Raw genomic sequence first — 26,159 nt, 5'->3', positions numbered from 1 at the left:
GTTGTGGTTTCAAGACGTTTAAGGACGACTCATTGTACGCTAAGACGCTGTCCCTTTAACCCAATGCATCAGGGGAGATGTAGTGTGAAAACTGCCGCAAAAGGGCAGAAAGACTAGCGTCTCTGAGCTTCAATGTTTTGTTCACTTGTTCCACGGTCTGATACTAGATTCTGTGGAAAGCTACACCGCTAAAGACGAGTTTTGGCTGGTATTTTTTTTAGAACGGAGAGACTTTTTGAGCTAAATCGGAACAAGGAAATGAAGACTTTAATCACTTCTGATTGGTCAGACTGATGACATGTGATTAAGCCTTCAAGAATGATTGGCGGAGACAGTTAAAGGGGCGGGACTTTGCCGCAAACAGCTTTAGCTGCAGCCAAATAATCGCGGTACCGTCATTCTTATCAAAATGTCTTTAATAGAATCAAATAAACACAAAGTAAAAACAATTTTATGATCTTTCATATTCCTAACTACTCAGTGTTTTATCAGGGCCTGTTTGGATGAACAAAGAGCTGATTTCCTGGAGATGGGAAATGTTTTTAGATCAGTTAATGAGGGCAATTTCCCATGGCACACTAGTGTGCCGCGGCACACTGGTTGAAAAACACTGATCTAGACCCACTAGACAGTGCTCTGAACCTTTATGGTTATGTTCAGAGCTAGCATAACCTGCTTTTTGGAATACCCCACTGGAGGTCCATGCGGTGCTTCTGAAGACTGCCTCCACCAGCTCTGGTCCGATTGGAGGCTACACCTTTATGCACCACACCTGCAAATAATCACAAACAAACAGACACAAATATGCACAAGAACACAGAGATCCCACTCTGATGCAGAAAGAAAATACAGTAAACCCTTGTTTTTCGCGGAGGTTACGTTCCAAAAAGAACCCGTGATAGGCAAATTCCGTGAAATAGAAACCTTTAATTTTTTTTACAATTATTATACAATTAAATACTCTATTATACATTGAAAAGAAAGAACAAACCATTTTATAGGCTCAAGCATTTGTTTCACAAATAAGGGGTAATTTAGAAACGTTTTTTCAACAAATAAATTCTGTACTGTACTGCCAAATAATAATTTTAATCATCAATGTGAACAGAAGGCTTCAAATTGCGGAGATTAGCCCCGCCCACCGCTACCCGAGTAATTGGATTAAACAGGAGTAAATTTAAAATGATTATTAAAAAAATCCAAAGTACAGTCGGACAAATAGTGACTCAGGTGTATTTCATTGCTCTTTGACTGAGCCGCTGCATCCTGACTCTGCTCTGCAGTGTTTTTTTCTTTTGAAGCCTGCGGTGCAGCTGTGTTTGTTCGGGAGAAGAGCATAGTGATAGGCAGTTGTTGTCGCTTTTTTTTCTGCTTTGCTAAAAGATCCTTATACACCGACATGCCACCATCAAGAGAATTTGCACGAACGTAATGCAAATTTGGCAAGCTGTTTTACGTACGTGCACGTATTAAACTGCAACGTTATTGAAGCACAGGTAGAGAAAAAGCGGAGTGACTTTTTAGCAAATCAGAATGCAGAACACAATGCACGATGCAAATCCGTGAAGCAGCGAAACCGTGAAAAGTAAACCGCGTTATAGCGAGGGATCACTGTACACAACACAGAATAAACAACACTATACAAAACCAAATACGGCTGTTACTGTTAATTTGTTTAATTGAAACTTAAAAATAACAATTAGCTGTTAGTAGGCTGATAGAAGTTTGAAGCTGGGGAAACTATGGTGCACTGGGGTTCTGTCCTCTATTCTCGCCTACTTCTACTCTCCTTCTGTCCTCTATTCTTGATTATTATTCATCATTTAGTTCTCCACGCCTCTGTTTGGAGCAGTGCGATTCATGTACTGTCTAAGAGGAAAGAGGGACTAAGGGGAAAGAGGGACAGGAGGGGAGTGGGAGTGCTTCCAGATTCCAGTTGGCTCATCAGTGCTCTTGTACCTGATTGTGTACCTCCTCTCTGGCTTGCCTCTACTACTACTCCTTCACCTGGCTGTGGATCCTGGCTCTGGCTCGTCTCGCACCCCCAGCCATCCACCAACTTCATCTGGATGAAGCTCATCTTCTGGACTTTAAATATGTAGTTGTGGAATTATATAAGTTAATTATTCACTAAGAGTTCTGGTACATCGCCTTTCCGTCCTGGGGGAGGATCCCTCCTTCATGTGGACACCCCTGAGGTTTCCCGGAATCCCTTTTTGTAAGGAGTTTTCCCTCACCAAGAAGGAGAGTCTAAGGGCAGGGATGCCCAGTTTAGTTTAGTCTGTTTAGTTAAAGTTTAGTATTATCCTATTGAATTCTATGCATTTATGATCCTTTTTAAATGTATGTGTACTTTACAATTACCGGTACGAAGCCCATTAAGACGACTGTTGTTGTGAATTTGGGCTACACAAATAACATTGAATTGAATTGATAAATTTTACACAAAAAACACTAAACTTTTATGCATGTGTGGATTCACGTTTCATGTTGACGTTTTATCAGTTTTTCTTTTGTCTTAATCACAAATGTAACTTTACCAAAAATGTTTCCTTTTTCTTTTTGGGCGGGACTGTTGGTGCGGAGTAAGCCTGCACTGACTTCCTATCATCCCTTTTTTTTCACATTCTTATGCTAGCTTACCCCAAGATAACATTAGCTGTGCAACAAAAATGGCAAGCAATAGCGGCACTACCAAGCTGTACAATTTTGAGCCAGATGCCAGCTCGGATGAGGAAAACCAAAACATACATGGATCTTTTGTCTGCAAGTGGATCAGTGACGTGCAGTCAGGAGAGGCTGTGCCTCACCTGTCATGATGGAATGAAAAGAGAAAAAATAAATTCAATTATTATATTTAATCAGTAATTTGTGCTTTGCAGTCATTTTCCATTTAACTGTACCATTTTGGGGTGTTTTTTCTTTTCAAAATCGCTGAATTTCCGTATTTGCCGTTCAGATACTAAGAAGTGACGTGTGATGAGGCACCAGCCCGCTGAACCTCACCTTGGATTGCGCAATACCTATGCAGTCAGACGGTACTGCTGTCTCTCTGTATGTTGGTTCAATCACTTGCGGCGAAAAAGCCGCTGGGTGAGGCCAGCAGTTCTCGTGCCTCATGTTAGGGGGCGCCGGTGAGCCCTGAGATTATGACGCTAAATAATAGAATAAGTGATAGCAAGCGGCAAGTCATTTTCTTCAGAAGGAGTGGCATATGGACTTTATTTACAAGTAAAGGTAAGACGATGATAACGTTTGTGCTTTTTTTCTATGCTGCAGTTTGTATATGAAAAAAACACATGTTGAAATGATATTTTAAACAAAACACGTTAACTGTTGCCAATCAAATGGTGAATAAGTTACTCAGTATGGTTCATATGTTTTTAAATCTGACTGATGACGTCAGTGCCTAACCAGACATTAACCTCACCGCACGTCACTGAAGTGGATGTATCAGAATTGAGCAGAGCAGGGAGTTTGTGGCCTGCCAACTGTAGCAGATACATTACTGCTACAGGCGTTTTAAAATCTGCTCTTTATTCACAACAGTTTGAATAAAGAAATACTCAAAAATGCAATCTTAAGCTTAATTTGGTTTGTATATGTCCTCCTTACTGAGAAAAATGCCAAAAGACTCCGGTAAACTTAAGCCTTGCGCGTTCTTTTCGCGTAAGCTTTCCCCGGCGGAACGAACTTATGATGTAGGTAATCGCGAACTTCTAGCGATTAAACTCGCACTGGAGGAATGTCGGCATTGGCTAGAGGGTTCTGAACAACCCTTTATCGTATGGACTGACCATAAAAATCTTGCTTATTTGCGCACAGCCAAACGTCTCAACTCTCGCCAGGCCCGCTGGTGCCTCTTTTTTGACCGGTTCACCTTCACGATCACCTATAGACCAGGTAGCCGGAATGTCAAACCCGACGCCCTTTCTCAGGTTTTTAGCACCCACGACCACCAAGAGGCAGTTCCGATCATTCCCCCGACCTGCGTCGTGGGAAACCTTACGTGGGACATTGAGACGCGGGTCCTGCAGGCGCAGGATGAGGAACCAGGTCATCCCGCTCCTCCCGCTAACTTATTATACGTTCCCGTCTCACTCCGATCTGATGTTCTGGTTTGGGGTCACTCATCCCGCGTTGCCTGCCACGGGGGTGTTCATAGAACGCTGAGTCTCCTCAAGCGTACGTTTTTCTGGCCTACTATGGAACATGATGTTAGGGAGTTCGTTGCAGCTTGTACCACCTGTGCCAGGTCCAAATCCTCCAACGCACCCCCGGCCGGTCTGTTACATCCCTTGCCTATCGCCGACCGCCCTTGGTCACACCTAGCCTTGGATTTCGTCACTGGTCTGCCCCCGTCATTGGGCAACACAGTCATCCTCACTATTATCGATCGCTTCTCCAAAGCCGCACAGTTCATTCCCCTGCCCAAACTCCCTTCAGCCACTGAAATGGCTGAGGTTTTGGTACACCAGGTTTTTAGACATCACGGCATTCCCAAGGACATCGTGTCCGACCGGGGACCACAGTTTGTGTCCTAGGTCTGGCGGTCGTTTTGTTCTGCCCTAGGCGCCACGGTCAGCCTGACTTCGGGGTATCACCCACAGTCTAATGGACAAGCAGAACGGGCGAATCAGGAACTTGAGGCCGCTCTCCGTTGTCTGGCCGCCCAAAATCCTGCTAGTTGGGCTAAGTTTCTGGTCTGGGTCGAGTATGCACACAATAATCATCCTTCCTCCGCCACGGGACTGTCCCCTTTCGAAGCTTCCCTTGGCTATTCACCTCCTCTGTTCCCTTCCCATGAGCTCGATTTGGCAGTACCCTCTGTTCAGCACCATCTGCAGCGCGTCCAATGCATCTGGCGCCAGGCCAAGGCGGCTCTCCTGCGCACCCGGGAGAACAACTGCCGCTTGGCCAACCGTCGCAGGAGGTCGGGGCCTGATTACCAACCGGGGCAAAAGGTCTGGTTGTCTTCTCGGAACGTTCCCCTTCAGGCGACCTCCCGCAAACTGGCACCCCGGTATATCGGACCCTACATCATCGAGAGGATTATTAACCCCTCCTGTGTCAAGCTACGGCTCCCGGCAGCTCTTAAGGTACACCCGTCCTTCCAAGTTTCTCAGATTAAGCCGTTCCTGGAGAGCCCTCTTTGCCCGCCGTCCGCTTCCCCGCCACCCGCCCGGGTCATCGACGGCGCCCCTGCCTTCTCCGTCAGTCGTGTTTTGGACATTCGCCGCCGGGGCCGTGGTGTCCAGTATTTGGTGGACTGGGAGGGTTACGGTCCAGAGGAGCGTTCGTGGGTCTCCCGCTCCGTTATTCTGGACCGTTCCCTCCTGGATGACTTTTCCCGGGCCCACCCGGGTCGCCGTCCCGGACCGCCTGGAGGCGTTCGTTGAGGGGGGGGTACTGTCACGGTGCATGTGTCAGCCACCTCCCCCTTCCAGCACTCCTGCTCCTGCTCTGCTGATTGGAACCAGCTGTCCTGCATCTCCTGCCATGTCTACGACATCCCTGACAAAAAGGACATGTTAAAACATAACAAACTCTATTTTGCTTGGAGAAGACTGTGCTTTTACATCTTTTTGTATTTTAAGGCCATTGTTGATCACAAACTCTAAAAGTAAAAAAAAATGATCCAATTTCAGTAAAACTGCCATTTCAGGAGACACAATAAGAGAAGAGCTGGATACCTCTGACTCATTGGTAGGTCTTCATGCTGCCATCCAGGGAGCAGATTTATGGACATTGCCCTGAGACTATATTCACCTTAAATTCACAGTACATTTTAAAATGTGTCTTAATCAACTTTGTGAAGTGTGTCTCCGGTCATCAGCTATTTTTACCTTGTTGCACTCTAACTTCTCACCCCGTACTCCAGGGCAGCTGAATTTGCATATGAGTCAGAGCACCAGAGGGCCACGCACCCTGAAGTTTGGTCTGCACTCGAAGGATGGCTAAGACGGCTGAGCGACACGTCAGGCGCCGTTTACCTCATAACCTGCTCATTTTGGGTGGAGTACGTGAATTTAAGGGACGAGGCAGCGAATCTGTGTCTGCATTGCACCACAGGGCTTAAACTGACGCTTGACTAAACACATCGCAGAGGACTCCTCTTCTGTCATTAATTTTAAATGTCACTTTTGTCTTTGTATTTCTAACACAGGCAACCTACTCGACTTGATAAATGCCAGCTCTCTTCTTTTTTCAGCCATATAAATCAATACTAAAAAAAAAAAGAAAAAAAATCACGCTGGCTTGTTAATGAGACCCTTTTTTCTCTTGAGTGGGTGCCGCTAAAAGTGCATGCAGCTGAAAAACTTGAGGCCTCTTTGCTTCCTCTGGTTTGACAGAAAACTGTCACCCACCTGAGTTGTTTACATCTGTTTTACCACGGGAAGGAGATGGATCTCTAAAATAAGAAGATTTTTTTTCTGACTAAAACAGTGGCTTTTCGTGTTCTACACAAATGCACAAGTCTGCTTCTACTCAGCAGAGCGTGTGTTTACAGCGTGCAGCCGTCCCACTAAAGGGCATGTTGTGCCTCAGATATTACAACCTCTGCAGGGAAAATGTGTCAGCTGATTAAATCAGCAGCATCAAGCACAGATGATTGCACCACCTGAAGGTTGGAGACTAATTGATTGATTTTTTTTTTTTTTTCCGTGGAAGCAATACCAGCTGGTAAATCCAAAGTGAACACAGGCTTTTCCAGCCTTGGTAATGGTTGACCGCTGTGGCTGCCAGAAGGCACACATTATATTTTCCAATGATGTGGCCAGACTAACTGATTCTAACTGCATTCATGTTCTTAGGAAAGACACTGCAACAGGAGATTACAATTTATTTCTAATGGAGCTTTTCTTGGATTTTGCGGTCAATATATATATATAAAAATTTTTACCTTTCCCTCAGATGGATGCGGTGTTAGAAGACATTATGTCTGCAATAGTCATTTTCTACCTGAGGATAAAGTTTTATCAGCAGTGTGGTTGTAAAATTGAGAATAAAAAAGAGAAAAAAAATCTGTAAACAGCTGAAGGGAAAGGTTTTCAATTAAAATGGGTTATTTCACTGAATGCATTCAACTGCGGTAGATCAAACCATGCATGGACGCTTTTATTGTATTCAGCATTTCAGGGTTGGGTGGAAAAAAAAGGCAAAAAGAAAGCGAAATAAGTTGCACTGAAGATGAAAAAGTCCTGTGACACTGTCCATGACTTTTTACTCCCTGTCTTCCCTGTAAATGTGTTCAACTGGTGCTTTTAAAAGAAGCATGTTCAACATTTTACTGATTCAAGTCAGCTTTTTCAAAACCTAGACCTTTCTGTTTGGTTGACGTGGATGACTTTGATGATGTGCTCACTCACCTTTCAGCTAATTCCATGTCAAATAAGATTTTTTTCCAGGAGGAAAGGTTTCAGAGGTCATCAAAGGTCCAACACACAGTTTAAGTTTCTCTTGGTTTCAGCCACAGTGGTACCAATGAGATGACCTTTGTAACGATACTAGCTAAAATCCACCTGACGAGCCAGGTCAGAGCGATACCAGGCATTTATTGGTTTTTATTATAGGGAACATGTTGCTGTTGTGGAAGAGAGTGCCACTAAAGATTTGGATACTCTGAAATGCTGGTGTTGAGGGGGCCTTTGCTCTGAAAGGTAGAAAAGTAGAGGAACTGCCTATTATGTCTATTATCTAAGAAAAACTGTGGAATTTCAGTGAATGATTAGTATCATTAAAGACCTTTTGGTGTTTTTTTTAACATGGTCTTCTGGTATTTTTCTGATGATACGAGGACATATATCAAATAAATCCAGCTAAAAAATGACTTTCTGATTATTTCTTTATTCAAATTGTTTTAAATCAGGAGAAGATGAAAACAGGCCATCCAAAAAATCTTCTAGCAGTGATCGGCAGGCCAAAAGCTCCCTGCTTCGCTACATTCAGATGCATCCATTTGTAGACAGATAGGTCCATGTAAGTCTTCATTTAACTTGTCTGAGTACTCAAAACTGCACAGCTGAAAAGCTCCAATGTTGCTCACCCTTTGTTTTTCTGGTAATGTTAGATTGGGATTGTGAGGGGCTGTAAACTAGCAGGAGAACATGTTCCATCCAGCACCCTGAGACTGTATGCTAGCCGCAAGGAAGGAGGCCAAGAACTATTGAGCATGCAAGACCCTATCCAGAATGAAAAGAACAAATGAATACATCAAGTTCAAGGCTCAAGGACAAGCCCCTGCATGGGATGTACCACCGGACCATCACTGAAGTGACATCAAGAAGTCCCACCAATAGCTAGAAAGGGCTGGCCTACAGGACAGCACTGAAGCACTCATCCTGACAGCTCAGGAACAAGCCCTGAGCACCAGAGCGATAGAGGCTCAGATCTACCACACCAGACAAGACCCAAGGTGTAGGCTGTGCAAAGAGGCCCCTGAAACAATCCAGCACATAACTGCAGGGTGTAAGATGCTGACAGGTAAAGGATACATGGAACGCCACAATCAAGTGGCTGGAATAATATACAGGAACATGTGTGCAGAATATGAACTGGAAACCCCAAGGTCAAAATGGGAAACACCTCTGAAAGTGGTAGAGACTGAGAGGGTAAAGATCCTGTGGGACTTCAATATCCAGACTGATAGGATGGTAATTGGCGAACCAACCAGACATTGTAGTGGTGGATAAAGAACAGAGGAAAGCTGTAGTGGTGGATGTGGCAGTGCCAAGCGATGGGAAGATCAGGAAGAAGGAACATGAGAAACTGGAGAAATACCAGGGACTCAGAGAAGAACTAGAGAAAGCATGGAAAGTGAAGGTGACAGTGGTGCCTGTGGTAATTGGAGCACTCGGGGCAGTAACCCCCAAGCTAGAGGAGTGGCTACAACAGATCCCTGGAAAGACTTCAGACCTTTCAGTCCAGAAAAGCTCAGTGCTAGGAACAGCTAAGGTACTGCGCAGGACCCTCAAGCTCCCAGGTCTCTGGTAGAAGACCCGAGCTTGGGTGAGAAACCACCCGCGGAAGGGGGAGAGGGGCGTTTTTTATACATATTTCACCAAACCTTTCTAGCCCCTTCAGTAAAAGACAATAATGAAAGTGTCCTTCGGCTACAAAAGTTTTGAAAAGTATCCTGGAGATGTTACAAAATTACAGGTTCAAAGGAAGTGTAAAAAGCTGCACACCTTCATGCTTTGTGTGTTTTGCAAAGTTTTTTGTAGACGTTTTTTGTAGGCGGGGGGATGCCCGGAACTCCTGGGTGGTGGTGGGGTGCTCGTCTGGGGCTGTGGGCGTCCTTCTCTGGTGGGGCCCTGCGTTGGGCTCTCCCGTCGCGGCGGGGGGGCTGCTTTCCTGGTTGGGCTGGGGCGGCGCTCTCTTTCCCTCCGCGCCTCCCTGCTCTCTGGCTCTGGGGGCCTTGCGGCGGTCCTGCTGGCCCTGGCCTGGGTGGCGGTCTTGGTCGCCCAGGGGGCGGTTGTTCCCTGCCTGTTCCCGTGTGGCGTTGGGAGGATTCCGGCTGCCGCCGCTGCTGCGGCGGGGGTCTTGGTGTGGGGGTGGCTAGGCGCTCCTCCTCCTTTTTTTCACATTCCACCATCCATTTTAGAAGAACATAAACACTCACCTGAACACAGGAGTTAGCTCACCTTTGCACTAATAGTTTGCATGATTGAATGAATGAAAGATTTCACACTAGTTGGTTTAAAGGCATAGGTATGCGTTTGTGAACACTATCTGTTTTGTGTGCATGTTGACATGTGGACATTTTTGCAGCTAGCAGGTGTGTTGATAACATTTGAGTGTGTGTGGACAGGCCCCCCCTCTCACTATCCCCCCCCCCCCCCCCCCCCCCTCTAACATCCCTCTCTCTTCTTCCCTGCTTTCCTTTTCCGTCCGGTCCAACACCAAAGATTTTCAAACATGGTTGAAATTAATACAGGCCTCAATTACAAAAGGGGTTTATCCAGACATACCTTTGGTTTGTCTGAAGATTAATAACCCCTCTTGTTAAAGTAAAATATGTCCAACACAAGAGGCCCTCAGCTCTCATCTGCCTGCCTAGCTGTTGGACAGGACAAGTTAAAAAAAAAAAAAAAAAAGTTTTTTGTAGATGCAGCCGAACAGACCAGAAATAATTACTGGTGTCCAGGAATATTTTGCTACATCATTATTCATCTCTGACAATAACAAGGAAGGAACGAGGTTCCTCCATTTCTTTTATTTTCTGACCAGACAGATCAGCCGTTTCTCCTATTGGGATCTGACAAATGCAAGATTGGTAGAAGTCAAATTAAAAAAAGACAACGAAAAATCTATTTGAAGGGAAAGAGAGTTTTTGACACATAAAGCTCTCTGTTGCAGACGAATTTGATCAGGTAATGTCAGATCTTCTGACATTTCTTTAAGAAAATTAGAAGCTGCATCTAAAGGACACGCTTTTGGTCGAAAGTCCATTGTGTATCCACTTTATACAACATTATAGGAGTACTTATTTATGTTTCCAACAATTTAGTGTTCAATACTGAATCTCCTTTGAGTCTACTTGAAGTTGTGTGCCGACAACAACTAACAGGCACCATGTATCAATTAGTTACAATGATATCTGATAAAGGTAATGGGGCTTCTGGGAAAATGTTTTAGTTCCACAATTAAATAACAAGTAGCCACAGAAATTACAGTAGTATATTTGTTACAACAAACATATTAACATTGACTTTTTATATATTGTATGACATATGACAGAGAAGTTCTTCATTTCAGAGGATGTCTTTGGTGATTGTAGAAGGTCAAATTGGAGTCTTGCTCTCGAAAATAAGACCCCAAACTTCATTTCAGGCAATGTCACATAAGTGGGGGATTTTTATTTTTTATTTTTTTACATCACGACTGTCATTATTGGCAAAAACACATTTTTTTTTTTATCTTACTCTAAAAACTCATACTCTGAAAGAACAATTCTGAAATGAAAACTACAAGCAGCGTTGTGTGGTCCATCAGCACTACCCGTCCCTGCCCTCGCAACCCTCTCTTCCCGGGCCTTCACTGGCAGACCAGCTGCTTCCTCCCATCACCCACTTCTGACTCAATCAGAAGTGTCCTGATCAGGGATCAGAAATGTATGCTTTCATTTTTTATATTGAGCAGGAGGCGTACAAAAACACTTCGGTAAAATTAGCAAAACATTCCCAGATTCTGACTTTCGGGCTCAATAACTCATTTAAACATTTAAAACTGACTGCAAGTGCCTCAAATGGTTTGTCTCAATGCAACAAGGACCTCCAAATACATGCTAAGAGAAAAAATATCATTTTTCTGTGTGTCTTTTTAATGAGAGTTGCTCTCTACATGTTGCAGAGAGACTAAACTTTCACTAAAATGTCTCACATGACTAATTACCACCTAGTTTTACTAGTTAACTGTTAACTGTTTTTCTAGTTGATAGTTGCAACCAAGAAACGCCATGGATGTGTTTTGCTTAAGTGTTAAATAATAAAAGATGGTAAATGAAACAAAAATTGGGGTAAACACCTCCATGAAAACACTGATGTGTTTATTACATTTGTTCATTTTTTAAATGTGGTACAAAAGTATCGGATCGGGACTCGGTATCAGCAGATACTCCAAATCAAATTACTTGGAATTGGGAATCGGATCAGAAAAATCTGACCGGGACATCCCTAATTTTAATGCTCATTAGGACAGAATTATGGCAGTGAAAATCTGTTGAGTTCTCTGTCATGTTTAAAGATTTAGGAATAACGTTGCTTTGTGCAGCTTAAAAGAAGAATGCAAGAAAGGGAGTCAGACTCTTTTTGTCAAAAGTCTGAGCTCTGTCTTCCCCTCTGGTCACCATCACCAGAGTTCTAACCACACTACATCTCCCAGCAACCCCAGCACACACTTCCTGGATGCTGCATACCTGACTCTCATTCATTCAATCAACCACAGCAAACTTAATCTCGACACTGAGTGAAGCTCAGTGCGAAGGATTGTTTGTGCCACTCTGCCGTCATTACAGAGTGCTGTATTTGGACCTGATCTTCTGTCTCCTGACCCTGTTTCTGACTCTGTTTGCCTGCCCTGACTCTCGCCTGGATCTTGACTACCCCGTCTGTTCTCTGATGTTCTCATGCCTGTTATTGACCCCTGCCTGACCCTGATTTAGCTTTGTGGACTTTTAATAAACCTGCTGCAGTTAGAACTGCCCGTCTGTGTTGTGTTCAGCTATTGTTATAGCACGTGACGCCACTAGGCGGAGCAGTGAGCAGGAGTTACGACTGAGGAAGGAGAAGAAGAAGGGAGTGTGAAGTTGAGCTGCTGCATGTTGTAGTGAGTTGAAGCTGAAAATAAAGTCCAGAAACAAGATCCGTTTTGTGGATGATTTCTGCCGCCGGCTACACAACAAATTGGCGACGAGGCGAACCTACAAGCATAGTCTGCAGTGAAAAAAGATGGCTTCAAATGTGCCGTTTCCAGACGTTTTTCTGCCGTGCCCGGGAGAACCGATTATGCCGTTCAAGACGTGGATTCGGATGTTTGAAAATTATCTTCTAGTCATCAATGCCGGTGGAGATGCATGGCCAGAGATAAGACTACGTGCCTTACTACTACACTGTCTGGGCTCCGAAGGACAGCGGATTTTCCACACATTACCAGAGACAGGTACCACGCTAGCTACAGCCATTGCCGCGCTTCGCGCGCATTTTACGCCTACAGTAAACGTGGTCGTGGAACGCCACACCTTCAGAAAGAGAGTGCAGGGTGCTCAAGAACCCATACTACATTACATTGCTGCCCTAAGAGAACTTGCTTCAACATGTGACTTTGCTAATGCGGATGATATGATTCGGGACCAGCTGGTGGAGCATGTTGCTGACCCCCGCATCAGAGAACGGCTCCTGCTTAAAACTAACTTGACGCTAGCAGATGCTATCACGTTAGCCACTCAAGCTGAGTCCGTTAATGAACAAGCTAGGTCAATGGCGGGTATCCAGCAGGCACCTGTGCAAGTTGTAACTACACAGAAACCAGCATGCAGGCGTAGACAGCCACGCCAACATTTTCCTGCAAAGCACGTACAGAAATCTAATTCTACCCCTTCTACACGCACATGCTTCCGATGTGGATCTGAGAAACACTTGGCTAACTCAAGTGAATGCCAAGCAACCAAAGCAACCTGCAGAAACTGTAACAAAAGAGGCCATTTTGCACGAGTGTGCAGATCTTTGCAGACACATACAGTTAAAGAAGTTGAATTACCAGAGTACACACTTCTGTTGGTGGACAGATCAGTCACTTCAGGTGGAATACAAGTTACAGTGAACATCAAAGTGGCTGAAAGCTCACAGTCGATGAAACTGACTGTGGATACGGGTGCTGCCGTCTCCATCTTGCCACTCTGCATATATGAGGAAAAGTTCAAGGGCGCTCCGCTTCATCAGCCCACTGTTCAACTGGTGACCTACTCCCGAACATCTATTCCAGTGATAGGCTGCATGGAGGCAATTGTGCGCATACAGAACCTTGAAAAACCTGCAACATTTCACATTGTGGACTCTGGAACTGCACTCATGGGGAGAGACTTAATAGCTGCTTTCAATCTGCGCATTGAGGGCAACGCTGCATACTTGCCATCCACACATTTTCTGTCTTTACCCTCTGCTGCTCTAATGGAATGCTCTGTGTCTCAGCCAGCTGCCCCTGCAACCCTTGGATGTGCTGTTGGTTTCATACACAAGGTGAAGGTGCTGCAAACAGCTGTTCCGGTGCGTCAAAAATTGAGACGCCTTCCCTTTTCTGTGCGGTCTGCTGTGTCAGAGGAGCTGAACCGCCTCCTCTCAGCTGGTGTGATTGAGCGCATTGATGCTTCTCCCTGGGTCTCGCCAATAGTGGTCACACAAAGGAAAAATGGAAAAATCCGAATGTGTGTGGACCTGCGAGAGCCTAACAAAGCCATTGTGGTGGACAGTTTTCCTCTTCCTCACATGGAGGAATTACTCTCAGCGCTAACAGGTGCAACACTATTCTCAACCATCGATCTGGAGAGCGCATACCACCAAGTTTTGCTGCACCCTGACAGCAGGGATTTAACTGCTTTCATCACCCATGAGGGACTGTTCAGGTTCTGCAGGGTTCCTTATGGTCTTGCCTCAGCCCCATCAGCTTTTCAAAAGCTAATGGCGACAGTGCTGCATGGAGTGCCAAATGTACAGTTCTACCTCGATGACATAATATGCTACGGGCGCACAGCACATGAACATGATGCTGCCCTAGAGACAGTCCGACAGAAACTCAAAACAGCAGGCTTGCAGCTTAATGACAAGAAATGCCACTTTCGACAGACGAGCCTGAAGTTCCTGGGACATCTAGTAACCGCTGAGGGAATAAAACCAGACACGGAGCACCTGCAGGCCATCACACAGGCCCCTGCTCCATCAGATGCTGTGAGCCTTCGCTCATTCCTGGGAATGCTATCCTGGTATGGAAAATTTATTCCTAATTATGCTACAGTGGTGGAGCCTCTTCGAGCCTGTCTACGTCAAGGCACACAGTTTGTATGGACTGAAGAGGCACAGCGATGCTTTCTAACTGTAAAACGTCTACTCCTAGAAAGCCCTGCGCTAGCCTTGTTTAACCCTGAGCTACCAACCATAATCTCCACTGATGCATCTGATTATGGTGTGGGTGCTGTATTCTCCCAGCTGCAACCGGACAACACTGAAAGAACTGTTGCATTTGCATCAAGGACATTGTCATCCACTGAAAGGAAATACTCCACAGTGGAAAAAGAAGCTCTTGCGTGTGTCTGGGCTGTAGAAAAATGGCGGACATACCTGTGGGGACGAAAATTCACACTGCGCACAGACCATCAGGCCCTCACAACGCTTCTGACTACAAAAGGAGCTGATCGAGCAGGGATGCGCATTGCAAGATGGTCTGCACGCCTTCTCAGCTTCACATATGACGTCGTGTACAGAGCGGGGCCTCTGAACCAAACAGCTGACTGCCTTTCACGGTTACCTCTGCCAGCCGCTTCTTTTCCTCCTGAGGACTCAGAACCTGAGTTGGTGGCTTTACTAGCTACAACTCCTGTGTCCGTGACAGCCAAAGAGTTTGAAGATGCTTCATCTTCTTGCCCCGAGCTTTCCTCCTTGCGTGTGCAGGTGCAACAGTGGTGGCCACGATCTGCTAAATCAGTAAGTCCTGTTTTGCAACCCTATTTCAAAATAAGGCATGAGTTAAGTGTGCAAGACAGCCTGGTGTTTCGGGGATCCCGTTTAGTGGTGCCAATTTCCCTCCGCTCCACACTTGTGGCCCTTGCTCATGAAGGTCATCAGGGTGTGGTGCGAACAAAACAACGTCTGAGGGACCTGTATTGGTTCCCTGGTATGGATGCATTAGTGCTTTCCCAAGTGACCGAATGCTCCTTGTGCCAACAAACTGACAAATCTGCCAAAGTTTTTCAGGCCCCACTACAACCGGTGCCCCTGCCAGAGGGTCCCTGGGAAAAGCTAGGCCTGGATATTGTCGGACCCTTTGAATCTGCTACATGGGACTGTAAGTTTGCAATCACTCTTACTGACTATTATTCAAAATGGCCTGAAGTTGCCTTTGCTCCTTCCGTGAACTCTGAAACTGTGATCCAAATTCTTAGTGGACTTTTCAGTCGCTATGGCAACCCAGAGTGTTTGGTCACAGATAACGGACCGCAGTTCACATCTGCTTCATTCTCCTCTTTTCTGCGCGACAAAGGAATTAAGCACACAAGATCATCTGTGTACCACCCTTCTTCTAATGGTGCAGTAGAACGATTTAACAGAGTGTTTAAAGGTTGGATTCAAGCTGCGATCATCCAAAACAAACCTTGGAAAAGTGCAACATCCTCTTCTCTTCAAGCTTACCGTGCTACGCCACATGCCATGACTGGTGTGTCACCATTTGAGCTGATGCACGGACGCAAAATGAGGACAACACTAAACATTCTTCCTCCTCCACCACTGGAACAGCCTGCTGTCGACCTACGTCACAGAGTGTCACTCCGCCAAAGTCACGTGAGGCAGTATTGTGATGCTAAAAGAGGTGCTCGCACTCCTCTCTTCAGAGCAGGTGACAAAGTGCGTGTACGGAAACCTGTTCACGTGCAGAAAGGTCAGCGTCAATTCTCTGCTCCCATCAGGATCAAACAGCAGGTGGGCCCAAGCACTTACATCTTAGATGATGGAAGGGCCTGGCATGCTTCCCACTTGGCTTCAGTACCAAACAGGCTTCCTGTATGCCCTTCACCACCAGAGGCCGGTACTGAAAGGGTTGAAATGGAGCCTAATCAAGATCATCAAGCCCTAAATCGCCCTGTCAGATCACATAAGCCACCAGGTTGGCTTAAGGACTTTGTAATGTAAAAAAAAAAAAAAAAAAAAAAAAAATCTACATATGTTCAATTGTTGTGAATTGATTCTTACTTGCTCTTTATTCTGTGAGTAATGACATTACTTGAAATATGCTGTTGATGCACAAAGGAAATTGCATTAAGAATTAAATTCAGGGATTTTTGTGACAGCACAGGTTATCCTTAAGTAAGGGGGGGATGTTGTGTTCAGCTATTGTTATAGCACGTGACGCCACTAGGCGGAGCAGTGAGCAGGAGTTACGACTGAGGAAGGAGAAGAAGAAGGGAGTGTGAAGTTGAGCTGCTGCATGTTGTAGTGAGTTGAAGCTGAAAATAAAGTCCAGAAACAAGATCCGTTTTGTGGATGATTTCTGCCGCCGGCTACACAACAGTCTGCCTGTTCTTGTGACACTTTTCTTAGTCTTTGCAAAAAATATGTAATGGTTTGCTGCAGGATTCTCCATCATCAGTTAATCACATATTGCATCTTATCCAATGGACTTCAAAGGCTGCTTAATGCAATTGTGAATGCGGGATAGAATTTTCACACCTTTTATAGTTCAGATATGAGTTATTTTGATATTGTGAGATGCTTTAGAGTGCATTTAACTTATCAAGCTTATCAGACAAATGGGTTTTGATTGTCTTTTTAACAGCATTACCTTGTGTTCTTTTATGTTCTTTTCTTTTACGCCTCTGCAGAATGACAGCCAAGATTATTCTACTCTTAGAAACTTATTCCAAAGCTCTTTTTTTTCTGGCAAAGCCTCAAGTGTTCCTCAGCTGAGAAATAACTAGACAAGAAAGTCAAATGATTTAATCAAAACACAGGTTTGCAGGACAGTTTTAGGAGATTTTTTACCGTGTCTCTGCTTTACTGGTCTATATAAGGAAACAGTGAGATGAGCATGAATGAGCTGATGACATGAACTATAAATCACTGACCGTGTTGGAGGTACCTATTATTTTATAGGACTACAGGGTTCCTCATGCTGTGCGGCGCCGCTTTATTTCCTCTGCCTATAGTTTTATGGCGCGGACATTCAGAGATGCTTTTATTTGGATTAGCTGTTTTTCAAAGCAATTATCTAATTTTCACCTCAGACAGAGGAGCTGATATGAGTCATGAGGAAGGCCTGGGGCCACACCCGGAAGTTGCAGAAGAGAGCGTTCTCTCGACTGGCTTAAACGCCTCGCAGTCTCCCCAGGAGAGCGGAAAGATGGAGCCGGAGACAAGCAGGAGATCTCTGACGTGATCGCTGTTGCAAACATCCAGTCCCAAGTGAGAGGCAGAGACGGGTGGATGAATTCAAAGAGAGGGTTTGCGTGTTTTCTCAAGATTTTCCCGATTTCCTGTGTGTTATTTGACCAGACAATAAATCCGGAGTAGCGCGGCTCAATTTACAGCAAAGATGTTGCTTTTTGCCCTCCTTTAGGTTTTCGGAACAAGAGATTTGATGTGAAGGAATATTTTTTGCACCACATGTGTTCTACAGGTGAATACACGATGAAGCAGAACTTCCCTCTGGCTTCATCCCTGACATGGTTCCACAGTGACAATGTAAGGTGCTGTGGAGTCTAGACATAACTTAAATCAGGCATGACATGTAGGAGTTCTTCTCCTCCCACATGAGGGTTTTTTATGTTAGAAAATAACAGTGAGGCATTGCTACGATGTTTAAGTCCCTCCACAGGCGTCTGTGTGACTAAATATTAGTCTACTGTTCAGTGGCCCTGAACACCAACAAGTCACTCAAAGCAAAAACATATTAAAGATCACAACAAAAGAAAAATGATTAAAAAAACATTACATTTTAAAAATCAAAATAGAATTGCATTTCAGGGCCATCGTATTGGCCCCGTTCATCAATGATAACTACCACAGAACAGACTAACAACCAGTGCCAATACATCCTGGATACATGAGGATAGGTTGATCTTGTATATCCCAAATTCATCACTTTCTTTAAAAAAAAGCTGAAAAGACTTGAAGAAACAATGATTGAAAATTAAATATTTTCATTTGTTTTTGTTTATATAAAAGACATTTAACCAGTTTCAAACAGCTAAGCAGAAAAGGACAGGCTTTTTTTTATGGAGTGAAAATGAAGGGTTGCCTTTCAGGTGGACCATCTGTCCAGACAGATGGACAGATTGTTTAACATATCTAAAAAGCTTCACAGTCCAAAGAATGAAATGAAAAACTGAAACCTGGAGGCATTCCATTTCAGTGTTCTGCAAAAAAAGAAATACAGAGACTTTGTCCAACAAATGTACAGACAACTACAAAAGGGCCTTTTTTTTCCCCACCAGGTGCATTATCATTCTGGCACAACATTTTATAGCAATATTTACTGAAGCAGCTTACGTTTATGTGATGTGAGCTGATAAAAGCTCTGTAAATGTTTTAACTCAACCACTGGTTTAGGTTTGGCCAGATAAAGCATGCAGCAGTAAAGTGCTTTTGCACGCTTGCAGTTCAGCAAACGATTTTGGTCAGCGCTGAAATTAGAGGATGACATTGGTGCTCAAAGAAGTCAAAGGTTTTGGTCTTCACTTTCAGAAGTGGAAGCTCTCTTTTGAGGCATCTTTTGAGCTGCAGACACAAAGCAGTTCAGTTTTTTTGGGTTAGTAGTGGAAACATTGATGGAGACCCCTGACACTGTCAGTGGTGCAATACTGATTGGTCCCTTTAAATGCACTTTGGAATCCCAAACTATTGTTGAATAAAGTCCTACTTCAATCATCTTCTGACATATTTTAAAACCATTCCCACTGGTCTAATAATCATGAATATACTGTTTTTAGCCCCCATAATTTCTGCAGCGCGGTTGTTCATTAGAAACTTGTTTCTTAGTTGTGGCTGGTACTGTTGGCAAGGAGCAACCCCACCCCCCTTTCCCCTCACCATTGCTGAAAGCTGGGAGCTAGTGGCCTGCCCAGCATTTTTTCATAACTAAAAGCTTTTTCAAACAGCATTTTTGCATCTGCTCCTGATGTACAACGATTTGAATGATAAAATATCAGAAATGCAATTTCAAGCCAAATTTTTTTTAAAGATTTGATTAGGTTGGTTTGGATTGGATTGGATCAAAATAACATGTTCCATTGGAGTGGTTCTTTAACTCCACTTCTACAATCAGTGGAGTCCTTATAGATAATTTGTGGCATTTTCTGATTTTTTTGATGATCTATCAGGAACGCTCCACTCTCCACCAAAAGTGTTTTTTTTCCAAACTGCTCCAAGAAAATAAAAAGAAAAAAATCCAAAAGTATGGACCAAATATTTCAGTAATCTTCTACTTGTAGCCAAATATCTGGGTTGACATCAACAGAATGAAAAAAAAACTGTATTTCAGACAAGTAAATCATTGGATTTTTGTAAATATTTTTGGAAGTTTGTCCAATATCCCATATTTAGCAGCAACCAATGGAGATAGGTTAATTTAATTAAGTAGGTATTTAAGGTAATCATGTATCTGCAACATGTTTTTTGGGTGCCAAGAAGACTGCCCCATGAAGGTAAAACATTTAATACTTAAAATAATTCAATAATGGCAATAAAAAAATACCAAAAAGAATGTTTAACCCTTGTGTGGTGTTCATATTGTTGTTACTCAGCCAGTGTTCGTGGGTCTGGTGGACCCGTTGCATGTTGTGGTTTTTAATGCCTCACAATCAAACACTTTGATTTTAAAATACTCGACAGATGTTTACCTCATCCAATAACAATCAGTATATTTGGTTAATATTTGCCCTTTACCTTTTTTAGATCACATTCATAACTCATTATTTAAAACGTGATAAAGAAAATCAATTAAAATCAATATATGAGTGGAAACAAATTTTCAAGTGAAGCAAGGGTTTTCAAAACTACTGACTTTTATTTATTTGAACACAGAAACTGAACCCATTCAGCTGCACAACACAAGCTGAACACATAGAGTAAACCTATTAGTCAAGACAACACATCAGCCCCATTGAACACATGGCCTTCTAGCCACTAGCCTATACAACACATGGTCCTGGCTGCTGACAGCCTGGTCCTGTGGCTGGGTGCTGATGGCTTCGTTTTGGAACTGGCTGATGCTCAATCTAAATGGTAAATTGTAAATTGCGTATACTTATGTAGCACCTTTCTTCCAACAAGGACAAAGCGCTTTACAGTCACAGACCCATTCACCCAGTCACACACAGTCACACACACGTGGCGGCTCCGCTGCCAAGCACAGGTGCCTGCCTACCACCAGAGGCAAGGTGGGGTTCAGTGTCTTGCCCAAGGACACTTCGACTCATGGGCGTGCAAGGCGGGAATTGAACCTGCAATCTTACGATCATGGGTCGACCGCCCTACCGCTGCTCAACGGCCGCCCCAATCTAATCAGAAATGTGATCCTCTAATTCTGAAAACCTCCTCTTCTGAATCGTCTCCCTCTACATCATCATCAAAAACGTCTCTCTCTTCTAAAATCAATTCCAGGGCCCTCTGCGCAGAAAGTCTTTTGGCCATTTTGATCAGTTTTGATAAGAAACCACACTGGCAAAGCTATATTTAACGTGTCCCGCCTCCAATTTGTAGCAGATAAAGAGGGAGATATTAAAGATTCCCGCAAGAAAGTCAAATGGTCAAATGTGCGGGAGAACGAGAGCAAATAGAGTTGATGCTTGAATTATTCTAACAATGTTGCAACTATGTGTAATTAATTAATTGTATCATTTTTCTTTTGATAAAAAATGAAAACGGTCCCACAGACCCGAACACCACATAAGGGTTAAAGACTGAAGAAATCAAATCCAAACTAAGTGTAACATGAAACAGGAATCACAGGTGCTGAGATGATCCCCTGATCAGTCTGATCTGGGATTCAGTTACTTAGAAAGCTGCAGAACTCAAGTCCTTCTCATCACTAAAGTCATTTTCATTTCAGTGATTTTGCAATCAGCTCCTTATCATGGCTCCCTGCAGCCTGCTGGTAATAGGTTTTCCTGTTGCTAATATCAGCTCCTTGTCTCTGTACACCATTAGCCTCTTTAATGAAAGTGTGACCCCTATCTGCAGCCCTGCTTCAGTCAGCCTCTCAGCCCGTCGAGAGCTGTAGACTTCACACCAGCGAGGTGATTCAAAATGTCACTTCTGGTTTCTGTTTAGTTTGATATTAGCAACTTTTTCCTTTTTTTTCTTTTTTTTTGGAAAGTCGAGCACTTTCATTGTGAGGGAAAAATTAGTGATTGGCGCAAGAACCAACAGGTTTGTCAGATTTCCTGGGTTTCATTATGTTGGATAGACGGCAGTGCAAACCGAACACAAAGGCAGATTTTGACTTAAACAAAGGCTTCATGTTTAACTTCATTGAATTTGGACCATAACATGAAACAATACATTTTAACATTTCCAAATGATGCAGCTATAATCCTGTCGTTTTGCAGATTTACGATTTGTTTTCGTGAAATAGCAGCACCAATTTAAAGGATTTGAAGGGGATAGGTTTTCTGCCTGTAGCCAGCTGTGCTAAATGTTTTTTTTTTTTTTTTTTACTGAAATCTCAAAGGGGACAAACAACAAATTGAAAGAAGCCAGAGTGATTGAAGCCACTAACGCGGAAAAAAGTGAAAAGAGTAAAGCAAAAAAAAACAAAAAAAATAATGCTCAACTGTGTTACTGCCAAAGACACGGCTCCCTGGAGGAAGTTAGAACGGCTATTTGTGTTTCCATGTAAAGAAGCGTGAAAAAGAGTAAGAGTGAGTTTTAGAGGTTTAGCCATTTTGCAGAAGAATGGTACGGCAAAAAGCAGGGGAAAGAAAGCGCTGAAGGAAATGAAACAGCCTAACATGTAGCAGACGTGTTAGATGCCTGTTTTCCCAGAGGGTGCATGGTGATGTCATACTGACAGCAAACTTTTCGAGAATTTGCCTCATAAATGTAGATAAAGTGAGTGAACATCAGCTATTTAGCAAGACAGGAATAAGTATTTAACAGCAGAAATGTTACCGTAAAGGGAAGATCACAGCTATAAATCACTATTTACCACATTGTTGTGTTTAATTAGGCCAAATACTTTAATAAGAAAAAACCTCAACTGATTCCCATCCCTGATTTCTTAAGAAATCTCTGATTTGTACCGGGACTAAAAACGCCAGCCGTTTTTCGCCAGTGTTTTTCGCCACGTTTTTTGTGTTCACACCCAGGCGATTTTCGCTGACGATGAGCCGAGCGAACATGCAATTTCATTCCCTGACATAAGATGGCGCTTGATGTAAAACAGAAATACCCCTGTACACAAGGTGGCGCTGCGCAACTTTACGCTTCTTAAAGTCGCTTTTCACTCAGAAGAAGAGAGCAAGTATTTACGCGATTGTCAGAATCAAACAAAGAAAACATGAATATTTCAAGCACCAGTAGCTCTAGCTCCAGTTCCAGCGATGAAGAAATTATTGTTCTGTTGAATGATTAAAGACACAGGAAAAGACGCCGATTTTGGGTACATGCCATAGTTACAAGAAGAGAAGAACATGGGGAGTTTTATCGACTGGTACAAGAGCTGAAAATGTATCATGAGCGTTTTCGGGGATATTTTAGAATGTCCGTCATTATTTCTTCGCGGCAGTGTCGACACTACTTGGCGTATATCTTCTTCGCTGGTATATGTGCTCAGAAAGGCAGTTTTGTGTTTGAGCGCCCCCAAGTTGTGTTTTACTGTAACTTCAGAAGCTCCAGACACGTGTGCAAAAGCGCCATTCTCATTCGTCGTATAATTTTTGACGCGGCGCGTCAAACCATAAAGACAAACCCCAGGAGTTTTTTAAAAAGTGACGCTTTGACTCGTGGCGTTTTTTCGCGTCGGTGTGCACACTCACATTGGTGCCCTTTGTTTAGTCATGAGGCGTTAAACGTCGGCGAAGATCGCGCGCGAAATTCGTCCCGGTGTGTACGGGCCTTTAGGTAGCTCTAAGGATTTAAACAGATGATTAAAAGATCAGGTTCCATATAAGTAAGACTCAAATAAGGATAAAGGGATTCATAAAGACCCACTTTGATGAAAGATAAGTTTTTAACACATTTTTGTAGCGTTTTTGTGATTATGGAGGACATATATTAAGAAGATTGGGATTCAGATTGCATTTCTTAGTATTTCTGTTGTGAATCAGAGGCAGTTGTTACATAGAAACTACGTTAAGAGTGCCACAACCTTCCTTCTTTCCTCCACTCCATTCTGAAGCACTATTGCTCGCCATTTTTGTTGCACCGGTAATCCTAGATTTTGGGGATGAGGGGCTGGAAGCGACAAAGTGGATAAACAGAGAGCTCAGTTACTGTATGGGTGATGGGAATGGGGGCAGGGTTCCTTTGGTCAACGGTCCCACCCACAACTCAGAGGTGAATTCTTAATGAGCTCCTGCTAAACTATGTCCCAGAAAACGACAGAGGTTTTTGGATTCATTTGGCTGAAAACGGTAATTAAGAGGCGACTGGGAACAAAATTAGATCAAAAGATGATTAGAGTGGGAATTTAACAATGTGGACAGCAAAAAATGTAAGGATAAATCTAATTCTAGCCACTGCCAAAAAAAGCAAAACGTTAAAACGTGATAAATTAGACTGGACAACAAAAAAAAGGACCTTGGTTGTAATTAGACTATTAGACGTGTCCCTTTTTCCTTGCTGTATTGTTTCTTTTGATCTGTAAAACATCGTATTTTAAGTTTCCTAATGATTAAAGATGGTAATGAAGAAATCATGTTTTATGTCACATGATTTCTTTTAAAAGAGGCCAGTAACGAACATTCCAGCAGATATAACAGCCTCAAACACTTGTGGGGATTCAGACTCCCTGTGGTTATCTCCTGAAGTTTAGACTAATCCTTCAGTTCTTCAGAGAGGTTTTTCTTTTTTTTTACTTGCACTGCTACTGTGCAGTGAGAAATCTGAACCAGGCACTTAGCAGAAAAGCTCTGACTCCCTCTGACACCCCTGAGCCTGAGCGAGCACAGATATTTGGTAATCCTTTCATGATTATTGTTCCCCAGCCACGGTCACATCTCTGCTCTGCTTCGGCTCTGGCTCTGACTGTTCTCCATTCAGGTGATATACAGGAGACTTTGTTCAGACTCCCGGTGCATGCCAACTCACCACACATTACATTACATAAAAGGATGTTTTGCCGGAAAAACAGGGGTTAAAAAAAGCAAATATTCAGCCCAGTGTGTTGAAAGAAATGTGCACTTCCTCTATTTGATGATGACATTTTAAACACAACACTGTTCACGTAATGGACATCTTCTGGTTTCTTGGTTGAAACAGAACAAGGGCAACAAACACATTATAAGCACAGAGTTTCACTCTCCTTTCTCATCAGCCACGTTTTTATGCTTTCTTTCGTTTCCAAAAATCTGTCCTAAAAATCCTGCAAACCTCCAGAATCTTTAGGTACAATGTACTGTACAATACATGTTGTATCAAATGAGAAAAGGTAAAGATTGTTTTTCAGTTTTTCTCTCTACTACTTATGGGACATGCTTTCTGTTGTCTGTCTCTTTAAGAGAGGACATGTTGGAACCGTGAATTTTATTCTAAGAAGACTTTATAATACAATGCCATACTAATAGCATCAGGTAAAAAACAGAAGAAAAAAAACAGGAGCAAAATGTGTAATTATTCTGTTTGGGTTATAATAAGTTTTATTTAGAAAGAGATGCGATTTACATATTGAAAAAAAAATCTTAAAGTGCTAGTTTGGGTTCAAATGATGCAGCACAGAAATCAACTCTCCACTCCTGATTCATCACGATTACATAAATACTCAGAAATGTAATTTTGAGCTCAATTTTTTTATGTATGTTCTCCATCATCAACATGTTAAAACCACCAAAAGCAATGTCATCAGAGTGGGTCTTTAACTGAAATATGAACTTCAACTCAAAACTAAACCAACCCGTGAATTTGGGAACATGATTCAACATTTTCATTTGAATCAGAAAAAATGAAACATTAAAAAAATTAAAATAAAAACAATATTGGATTGTAAGCTTATTGTTTTCTTTGGTTGAGTTAACTCATAAATTCAAGTTGAAAAGCTGAAATCTTAGCAACATCTACACCAAAATATCATCAGTTTCACTATAATAATTGTTGGCAGTATACAAAATTACATCTCATTCTGTCACTGATCATTTTTTGCTTTTAAAAATAAAATTCAAATACACAATTTTCTTCCTTCCTATTTTGGTCAAAGGTTGCCGGAGCCTGTCCCAGCTGCTGTTGGGCAAAGGCAGAGTACATACACGCTGGACTGGCGGCCAATCTGTCACTCACACACATATGCACACATGCACACCTGGGATTACCAGTTGATCAATGATGCATGTTTTTGGACTGTGGAAGGAAGTCAGAGTGGGCAGAGAAAACCCGGGCATGCACGGGAAGAACATGCAAACTCCACACAGAAAAGACCCAGCTGGGATTCCAACTAGGGCCTTCTCGACGAATACATATTTATATTAAAATAAAAAGAGAATTAACATATTTACATAGTCTTTGCCAGCTTTGTAAATGTTGTCCTTTACTGCAGCTTAAAAAATAATAATCTGTGAATTCTATTCAGATTCCCAATCAAATATGGTGCAAAATTCTTGTGCTTAGGATATCAGATTCTCTGTCTCAAATCTATATTTAATTTGGTTTTATAACTTGAAAAAACCTTCCAAGAATTTTTTTAAACAAATGTTGTAAATTTGTCACTAACATTTATTGCACAAACTCCACTGTTGAGAGGTCTCT

The sequence above is a fragment of the Oryzias latipes genome, chromosome 15, assembly GCF_002234675.1.
Source record: "Oryzias latipes chromosome 15, ASM223467v1".
Lineage (NCBI taxonomy): Eukaryota > Metazoa > Chordata > Actinopteri > Beloniformes > Adrianichthyidae > Oryzias > Oryzias latipes.
The sequence above is the reverse complement of the archived record's forward strand: the minus strand, read 5'-3'. Positions refer to the sequence as shown.